This window comes from Trichechus manatus, unplaced genomic scaffold, assembly GCF_000243295.1.
Source record: "Trichechus manatus latirostris isolate Lorelei unplaced genomic scaffold, TriManLat1.0 scaffold00011, whole genome shotgun sequence".
Classification (NCBI taxonomy): domain Eukaryota; kingdom Metazoa; phylum Chordata; class Mammalia; order Sirenia; family Trichechidae; genus Trichechus; species Trichechus manatus.
The window spans coordinates 5,830,787-5,841,527 of record NW_004443947.1 but is presented as its reverse complement, the minus strand read 5'-3'; positions in this window follow the sequence as shown (position 1 = coordinate 5,841,527).

The following is a 10,741-nucleotide window of genomic DNA, read 5'->3' as shown; positions in this document are numbered from 1 at the left end:
GGAACCTCAGGTCCAAAGGACGCGCTCTACTCCCGGCACTACTTTCTTGGTGGTATGAGGTTCCCCTGTCTCTCTGCTGGCTTCTCTCTTTTATATCTCAAAGGAGATTGGCTTAAGACACTATCTAATCTTGTAGATCTCATCAATGTAACTGCCACTAATCCATCTCAATACATCATAGTGATAGGATTTACAACACATAGGGAAATCACATCAGATAACAAAATGGTAGACAATCATACAATACTGGGAATCATGACCTAGTCAAGTTGACAGATATTTTGGGGGCACACTATTCAATCCATGACAGATGGGTATAGGTATATAGCTATATGGATAGGTACAGGTGTATACATATGTGAGCACAGACAGAAGTATCTACATGTACTTATATATACAGATATGTATGTGGCAGCACACATTTTCGTTGAAGACACAACTACAGATACTCCTCAGACATAACCAAAACCTTCCAAGATTGGTTTTCGAGGTTTGAAGGCTTAGAACCATAGTCTCATGGGACAACTCAGTCAATTGGCATAACACAGCTCACAAAGTTCATGCTCTGTATCCTAGTGAAGTTAGTAGCATCTGGAATCTTAAAAGCTTATGAGTGGCCATCTAAGATACAACTATTGGTCTCTACTCATCAGGAGCAAGAGTGAAAAGGTAACCAAAATCTCAGAGAAGAAACAAGTCTATAAGGCTGATAGCCTACACCAGCCATGGTCTCATGTACTCTGAGACCAGAAGAACTAGATGGTGCCTGGCTACCACCACTGACTGTTCTGACTGGGGGTCACAATAAATGGTCCCAGATAGAATGGGAGAAAAATGTAGAACAAAACTCAAATTCTTAAAAAAGCTAGATTAACTGGACCAGTTGGTACCAGTGGACTCCCTGAGACTATCTCTCTGAGACAATCTTTAAAACTTGAACCGAAACTATCCCCTGAGATCGCCTTTTAGTGAAATAGCAGAGTGGCATATAAAATAAAGGATATTACCTATAAGAACAGTGCTCTACTAAAAAATCATCTGTATGAGACCAAAAAGTCAACATTTATACTAAAGCAAAGATGGCAAGATAAAGGAGACAGGGAAACTAGAGTACTGGAAATGGAACAACCAGAACACAGTTAAAGAGAATATTGACCCATTGTGAAAAATGTAACCAATGTCACTGTGGGGAAATTGTCAAATGGGAACCTAACTTACCGTGTAAACTTTCACCAAAAACACAAAATATTATTTTTAAAAAGTCCAGTTTTGCAAAAACTACCAACTCCAAGCAAAAAGGTTACCTGTGTAGATAGATAGATAGATTCCAATGAGTTGGCTTCAGCTCGTGGCAACCTTATGTACAACAGAACGAAATGTTGCCCAGTCCTGTGTCATCTTCACAATTGCTAGCACATTCGAGTCTATCTTTGCTGCTATTATGCTTACCCATCTCACCAAGTGTCTCCTTTGCCCTTGTTGGCCCTCTACTTCACCAAACGTGATATCCTACTCCAGCAAAGCAAGCAAATCAGACACTGTTCTGTTGTGATCCATAGGTTTTCATTGGCTGATTTTCAGAAGCAGATCACCAGGCCTTTTTCTTAGTCTGTCTTAGTCTGGAAGCTCTGCTGAAACCTGTCCACCATGGGTGACCTTGCTGGTATTTGAAATACCAGTGGTATAGCTTCCAGCATCACAGCAACATGCAAGCCACTACAGTATGACAAACTGACAGATGGATGATGTGTATATACTTCCATGTATTTATGTGGGTGGAAGATGAGGTAAGTTACACGCCAACCTATTCTTAGCATGGAAGGGGCAGATGAAAACAGGATCTTCAGAGGTTATGAGTTTTTTTCTTTCTACGTGTTGTTGTTATTGTCGTGTGCCATCGAGTCAATTCCCATGCTAGTGACTCTCATGTGACAGAGTAGAACTACCCCCACAGGGTTGCCCAGGCTGTAATCTTTACAGGAGCAGATCACCTAGTCTTTTCTCCCTCGGAATGGCTGCTGGATTTGAACCCCCAATCTTTCATTTAGCAGCTGAGTGCTTAACCATTGCACCACCAGGACTCTTTTCCTTCTATATATTCCTACTGAATCACTGGATACGATGGACACGTTACTTTTGTAGTTTGAAGAGAAGTTTACAGAAGACAAAAGGGAAAAGTTTGCCTAGCATATAGGATGAGCAGAAGTGGAGGCATGAATCATCAAAATGACATAGGGACAAGAATGATTTCCTTCTCTTCTGAATGATTAATGGGGTGGGTGAAACGCAGGAGGAAGTAGGTCTCATTTTACAGATGACATTGTAGACTTGTAATTTCCCTCGGGAGGCTGTCTTCCTGGGGTCAGGGCTCAAGGTCCTCCTTGGGAACGCTATGACAGGAAGGGCAAGCGCTATGGGGAAGGCAGGGTGGTGGAAAGGCAGCAGGTGCAGGAAGAGAGAGCCCCCGCCAGGAGTGCTCAGAGGCTGGATGGGTGGCCGCAGGGGCGGGGCGCTAGGAGAGGAGAGGGAGGGGTAAGGCCATGTGGCAGCTGTCGACTGGGGCCCATTCCGGGGCCTGGGGAACATAGCAGGTGGCTCTGCTGACACAGACCCCCTAAAAGAGTAAATCCTCCATGCGCGTGGCTTGTGGAGAAAGGCTTCCAGCCAAACTGAACTCCGATCACAGAGAACTCCTTTTCCTTGCGGAAGGAAACTCCAGGACTTGGCCGGGAATGCTGAGAGTGATGGCGGCGCTGCCTCCAGGGAGAAAGTCGTCTGTCAGCCGCTCACCATCGGACCTCCATGCGAGTCGAGGTCCAGCTGGCCCAGGGCAGGCCCGCAGGAGGCTGCCTCCACCCTGCTTATCTTGTTCCAGCTGCTCTGGGTCGGGACTTGGGCCTCTCCCCTGTGGACCCTCTTTATCTTCCCTCTTCTCGTCATACTCCCTTGAAGCCCTTTGTTCTCCTTCCAGCAACCCAGGGATCCATTTCCTCTTGGGTGGAGCTGGCAGTGAAGTGGGCCAATCTACCAGCTGGTCAGCACCCCTCTTGCCTGGGGGCCTTCTCTGCCTGAGCCGAGTTCTTACTGCTTGCTCCTTAGATCCCGCTAGCCTTGGGGTGTGCACGCCCAGGCAGTGGGGGTGGAAATCCACCCTCAGTTCATGGAGCCACGAATCACGCTCTAGAAAGGCAGCCACGGCGGCCACACGGGGCCTAGAACTCTGGTTTTCCCCACATGCTTTACACATCAACACCCTGCCTGCTGGGTTTTCCCTTGGAGCCTAAAGATGAAGCGTTAGATCAGGCGTGGAGGATCTCAGTGTGCGGCCGGAAATACATGCCCAGACAGGCATTTGAGAGTTCGTGAAAAGCAGAGCTGCCCCCTAGCTGCCTCTACCCTTTCTCAGCTCTCTGAAAGATTTCAGGTAGGGAAGGGACTCTCCACCTACTCATGGCCTTGGCGTCCATGCCACCACGTTCTCTTTCTTTTTTCTGCCTTGTTAATTGATGTTAGTGTTTTAGCAGCCCTCACGTCAACTCCGATGTTGCCTGGTTCTGTGTCAGTCTCATTCTCACCGCGGCTGGCGTCTTTGAGTCCCCGGTTTCGACTACTGTGCCAATCCATCTCACCTAAGATCACCACTTGCCCTCGCTGGCCCTCTTCTTCACCAGACATGATGTCCTCTTTCAGCTACCGGTCTTTCCTGATGAAGTGTCCAAAGCAAGTGAGCCAGACAATGTTCTGTTGTGATCCAGACAATGTTCTGTTGTGATCCACAGGTTTTCATTGGCTGATTTTCAGAAATAGATCACTAGGCCTTTCTTAGTAGTCCGTCTTAATCTGGAAGCTCCGCTGAAACCTGTCCACCACGGTTGACCCCATTGGTATTTGAAATACCCATGGCATAACTTCCAGAATCATAGCAACATGTAAGCCATCACAGTATGACAAACTGACAGACGGGTGCTGGTTCTGTTAATGGCTCCTATAAACTATGGAAGTCCTTTCAGGCCCAACCTGTTCCTTCTCTTCTCTCTCTGCCTTTGCTGTCCCACTGAATTTATTTCCTAATATGGATTTAACTTCCAACCTAATACCTTCCCTTCTGATGTGCAGTTCTGCATCTCTCTAGCTCAAGTTCTTCTATTATCTACAAGGCCATCTCCTGCTGGCCCCTGTAACTTGGCACTTCAGGCTTGGAACTCATTCCTTTCCGAGAAATGTCCTCATAGCTGTTAGCTGATTCACTGCCCTCAGTCTCTCCCACCTCCTTTTCCCTCCATTAAGAGCCCCAATTTTGTTCATGACAAATCAAAGCTGATTGCAGCAATCTCATCCTCCTCTATCAGTGATTAGCTTACGGGCGCACATGTCCCATGATTCTGACCAGTGAAATGTAAGGGAAAGTCTACTAGGAAACTTCTGGAAAAAATTTTCCTCCCTAATAAGAAAATAAAGTAAAAGCCCCATAAAGAGGAGATCCTTTTGTCCTGCTTGTTCCCTTCCTGCTTAAGACACTGACAAATGAGCATATGGCATTTGAAGCTTCACCAGATGGGAAGACCTGCAACGTTGGTGACACAGATGTACCACTGTACCAACCCCGTCTTCCTCTGGGCTTCTTGCAAAGTGATGTAATAAGGGCCTGTATTGTTTCAGCCACCTTTCATTTGATACTCCATTACTTGCAGCTGAAAGCATTCCTTTGCTACAGTAGATATCTGGGTTACTACAACTATCCTATCTGCCTCCAGCTCTTTAAAAATCTATACATTGTAGCAAAATTTCCTTTCTGCAATGAGACCTCAGTCATGTCACTTCCCATATCCAGAGTTGGTGCAGTTCCTGATTATCTACCAATTTAGTCCTAACTTCTCAGAAAGTCTAGCCTGAGTGGAGACTCACTCAGTTGGAGCTTGCAGCTTGATGAAGTCATGGTGAGGGCTTCTGAAAGACTTTAAAAGTCCACAAAGATATTCATTATATCGGTCATCAGGGACAGTCACTGTGATCTAGAACAGCAATTTTTAACCATGCATCAGAGTCCCCTGGAGGGCGTGTTAGAAACAGATTGTTAAGCCTCATCTGCAGAAGGTCTGATTCCATAGATCTATGGTAGGGCCCAAGAATTTGCATTTCTAACAAGTTCCCAGGTGATGCCACCACCTGTCTGTCAGTTTATTGTACTGTGAAGGCTTGTATGTTGCTGTGATGCTGGAAGTTATGCCACCAGTGTTTCAAATACCAGCAGGGTCACCATGATGGACAGGTTTCAGTGGAACTTCTGGACTCAGACAGACTAAGAAGAAGAGCCTGGTGATCTACTTCAAAAAATTAGCCATAAAAACCTTATGAATAACAGTAGAACACTGTCCTACTTGTTTGCTTTGGACACATTATCCAAAGGAGGGATCAGTTGCTGGAGGGGGCTACCATGTTTGGTGAAGTAGAGGATGAGTGAGGGTGAGGAGGACCTTTAATGAGATGGATTGGCACAACAGCCTTAATGATGGAATCAAACATGCCAGGGATCAAGGGGATAATGCAGGACTGGGAGATGTTTTGTTCTGCTGTCCATAATGTTGCCATGAGTTGGAGTTGACTTCATAGCAGTTATCTATCTATGTACCCAAGTGGTGCCGATGCTGTTGGTCCAGGGACTAAACTTTAAGAACCACTGACTTAAAGAATACTTGGGCATTAGAGTAAGCCCAGCCCCAACTTTCTTCTCACCCCCCACCAGGCTGGGGCTCCTTAATGTTGGCAAGCACTGCATTTATATTCAATGTTACCCCACAGTAGGATTTAGGGCTAGTGCTGAGGGAAGGAAGAAGGGAAAGAGATATACTTATTCAGCACCTACTACATGCCAAGAGCTGACTACCAAGCAGGGTAGTCTTGTTTCTGCCCTCATGGAGCTCACAGACTAGTGACCAAACAAAGAACAAGTAAATAGTTAAATAAAACAAGTTCATATTGTAGTAAGATCTATGAACAGAAGGTCATGGAAGCCCTCTTTGAGCAGGGGCGTTTGAGCTGAGAGAGGCCTGAATGATGGGGAGAGAGCAATACATAAAGAAGAAGGAAGAGTGTTCCAGAAACAGGAAACAAGGAGTATAAAGACCCTGAGGTGGGAATGAGCTGGATGTGTTCAAAGATCAGAAAATTCAGAGTGGTTGGAGATTGGGGAGCAAGGGAAGGTGGCACACAATGGAATTGGGGATCAGGCAGAAGCTGGACCATGCCGGTCAGCTATTGATGCATAACGAACACCCACAAAACTTAGTGGTATAAAACCCAATTATTTTGTTAAACTCAGTCATGTTACTTCCCTTACCCAGAGTTTGTGGTTCCCTTATCCAGAATTTGGAAAGGCGCAACACTTCTCTGCTTCAGTCTATCAGGTCCTCAGTGGGGATGACTTTGATGGCTGAGGGCTGCAGGCTCCACTTCCAATGCGGTTTCTTCATTCTCATGTTTGATGTGTGGGTGGCTGGGCTGGTTGAAGCCCAGCTCAAGGGAGGTTGTCATCCAGAGCACCTCCATATGGCCTGTCTTGCATACTGGCCTCAGAGTGGACAGTCTTCTGACCTGCCAACTCGGGAAAGCAAGTGTTCCACTTAAAAGCTTGCAAGTGGCCATCCAAGGTACAACCATTGGTCTCTATTCACCTGGAGCAAGAGAACAAGAAGGAAGAGTCAGGAATATGAGGAGGAAATGGAATGTGTAGTTTGCCATAAGACTAGAAGAACTGGATGGTGCCCAGCTACCATTACTGAATGTTTTGATCAAAGATTCTGTAGAAGAATCCTGATCAAAAGGGAGGAAATGCAAAACAAAATTTCAAATTCTCACGGAATCCAGATTCTCTGGACCCACTGAGGCTGGATAAACTCCCAAAAGCGTTCCCCTGAGATAATATTTAAAACTTAAACCAAAAATATACGCTGAAGTCTTCTCTAAACTAAACAGTATTTTAGCTTAATTAGTAAAGAATGTCTGCCTTGAGCATTGTGCTCTTTAAAAGAACTATCAGTACGGGAACAAATTGACAATAGCAGCTCAAAAGATTAGATAAGAAACTTGGGGGGCAGTGGTTTTATGTTAATGGGTGTCTTAGTCATCTAGTGCTGCTACAACAGAAATACCACAAGTGGATGGCTTTAACAAACAGAAATTTATTTCTTCACAGTAAAGTAGGCTAAGGTCCAAATTCAGGGCATCAGCTCCAGGGAAAGCCTTTCTGTCTCTGTTGGCCTTCTCATCAATGTTGCCTCGGACTAGGAGCTTCTCCATGCAGGGACCCCGAGTCCAAAGGACACCATCTGCTCCTGGCACTGCTTTGCTGGTGGTATGAGGTCCCCCTGTCTCTCTGCTCACTTCTCTCTTTTATATCTCAAGAGATTGCCTCAGGACACAATCCAATCTTGTAGATTGAGTCCTGCCTCACTAACACAACTGCTGCCCATTCTCCCTCATTAACATCATACAGGCAGGATTTACAACATACAGGAAAATCACACAATACCGGAAATCATGGCCCAGCCAAACTGATACACACATTTTTTGTGGGGGGAACATAATTCAGTCCATGACAGTGGGGGAGGAGCAATTCAGAAAAGGAGGGTGAGAATGGTTGCACAGCTTGAAGAATGTAATCAATGTCACTGAATTGTATACGTAAAAATTGTTGAATTGGTGTATGTTCTGTTGTATGTGACAAAAAATAAAATAAAATAAATTATTTTAAAAAAGAAAAAAGCAAGTGTTCCAGCCTGGCCTTTATGATCCAGGCTCAGAAGTCACAGAGTGTCACTTCCACCATACTCAACTGGTCAAAGCAATCACAAGCCCACCCAGATTCAGGGGGAGGAGACATTGGCCCTACCTCTCAATGGAAGGAGTATCAAATGATTTGCAGCTATATTTCAAAACCTGTTGGCAGGAGTTGGGCATTTATTCTCAGGACATAGGGCTTTGTTGAAGGTACCATGGGCCTGGTGTTGGCTTTAAGAAGATGCATCCTGGCTTCCTCAGCTTGCTCAGGAATTCACAGATGTCTATCGGTTGCTTTAAATGATCCCAGCTTTTAACCATAAATTTCCTAAATGCCCCTCTCCAATCCCCAGTTTCCCTTCTAAGTGTATCAAATCAGTAATTCACTCATTTATTCAAAAGCACTAAGTGGGCACCTCCTGTGTGCTCAACACTGGGGAAATAGCTCTTTACACATAGCCAGGAAACTGCACGTGTATTTGCTCCCTGGACTACCTAGCCGCAGAACGGGCATTATGAACGCCATTTTCCAGACAAAGACATCAGCCTCAAGGAGGACGAGGCTGAGGCCTCACAAAGCTAGATAGATAGATAGCTACCATCAAGTCAACACTGACTCATGGCGACCTTACGTACAACAGAACGAAATGCTGCCCGGTCCAGCGTTATCCTCATGTTCACCAACATGTTCTAGTCCATTGCCGTGGCTCTTGTACCAATCCATCTCACCAAGTGTCTCCCTCACCTTTGTGGGCCCTCTGCTTCACCAAACACAATGTCCTCCTCTATTGACTGATCCCTCCTGATGCTGTGTCCAAAGCAAGTAAGTCAATGTTCTGTTGTGATCCAAAACATTGGCTAATTTTTGTAAGTAGATCACCAGGCCTTTCTTCCTAGTCTGATTTAGTCTGGAAACTCCACTGAAACCTGTCCATTGTGGGTGACCCTGCTGGTTGTTGTTAGTTAGTTGTTGTTTTGTTGGTTGCTGTCAAGTTGATGCTGACTCATAGCAACCCCATGTGTGCAGAGTAGAACTGCTGCATAGGGTTTTCAAGGCCGTGACCTTTCAGAAACAGATAGCCAGGCCTGTCTTCTGAGGTGCCTCTGGGTGGGTTTGAACTGCCAACCTTCTGGCTAGTAGTCAAGCGCTTAACTGTCTGTGCCACCCAGGGATCCAGGTATTTGAAATACTGGTGGCATATCGTCCAGCATCACAGCAACATGCAAACCAGCACATTATGACAAACTGACAGATGGGTGGTGGCCACACAAAGCTAGAGTGTCAAACAACCAGGATGTGGACCAAGATGTTCTTGTCCCAACCTGGTGCTCTTTCTGCCACCGCCATTGCTCTTTCTCCACATAGCGGATGGAACCAGGGCTGTCCCCTTGAGCCCCAGACTGGCACTTCTGACAACTGACCTTCAGGAAGAGGGCATCACACCCTGAGGGTGTGCATCAGAGCCAGCAGGCCCAGTGGCAGAGAGCTCTCTGCTTTGTGCACAGAAATGGGAATTTATACAACTCACCACAAAACCTGGTTAAACAAATGCTGTCTCCGCCGGAGTGTCCCTGTGGGGAGGATCCGAGCCCTACACCACTGCATCCAGCCCCCTGTCTCCTGCCAGGCAGATGCTGAGAGCTGCCTCAGAAGGCAGCACCCTGGTCATCTATTTCAATGCTCCAATGAAAAATCCACCACCAAGCCATTCTGGCCACCTGGTATCTGCTGTTCGCGTTTCTGAGCAATACATGCTGTACTTTTCTGTTGCCCAAAGAGGAAAAAAAGAATCTTGGCCTATCTGAAGAAAGGAGGAGCACTCAGGAGAAGTGTCCTGGAAGCGTGTTTGCGCTGGCCTGGGGAATGTTTCTGAATGTTTTCGGGTGGAGGCTGAAATTCCACCAAGTTGCCCAGGAATAGCCAGTGGCAGGCCCACGTGTCTGGTTGTTTCTGAACCTTGGACAAAATTCGGAGCTGCTGCTCTGGGCCAGGCGGGATGCTTTATGATGTGCTGACACCTCCAGGAGATGTTAGCGAGCCTCGGTGCTGTCCCCAGAGGATGCTGTCTTCTGACTGTTCCCTCTGCAGCCCCTGGAAGGCGGCTTCCTAGTGTTGGCCTGCAGAGAGCAAACTGTGCATCTGTTCAGATGCCCAGGCCTTTGCCCAGGGCCTGGCTGCGCCCAGACCCCATTCCTCGAGGTTTTGGTCTTCAAAGGGAAGAGCAAATCCTTCCCTGGCAGTACACGCTGCTTCTCTCTGATGCTGTGGTGGCGCCGATAGAGACACTTCGGGGTCATTTCCGATTGAAGGAGGCATCATGGCTCATGAACAGACCAGTTCAAGCCTGGGTGCAAATCCCGGCTCTGCCACTTTCTAGCTATGTGATCTGGGCCAGCCACCTTGATTTCTTTACCCTTAAAATGGGGCTAATAGAACTGATTCTATAAAAAAAACTCTGACTCATGGCGACCGCATGTGTGTCAGAGTAGAACTGCACTCCATTGGGTTTCCAATGGCTGATTTTTTAGAAGTAAATCGCCAGGCCTTTCTTCTGAGGTGCCTATGGGTGGACTTGAACCTCCAACTCTTCAGTTAGCAGCTGAGTGCGTTAACTGTTTACACCACCCTATTACTGTTGTTGTTAGGTGCCGTTGAGTCATTTCTGACTCATAGTGACCCCATGTACAAGAGAACGAAACACTGCCTGGTCCTACGCCATCCTCATAGAGTAGCAAAAATATAGTAGCTGTTATTGATCAAGCACTTAAGGAATTCCAGTCATTGTGCTAAACGTTTCCCATGGATTATTTAACTTAGCATTCATAAGATTTCCATTTTACATAGGCACCATTTTACAAAAAAGGAAATGAGACTCAGAGAAGTTAGGAAACTTGCCTAAGGTCACACAGCTGGCAGGGTTCAAATTTGCCAGAATGCAAGGCTAACCATTCTACTCTACAGTCC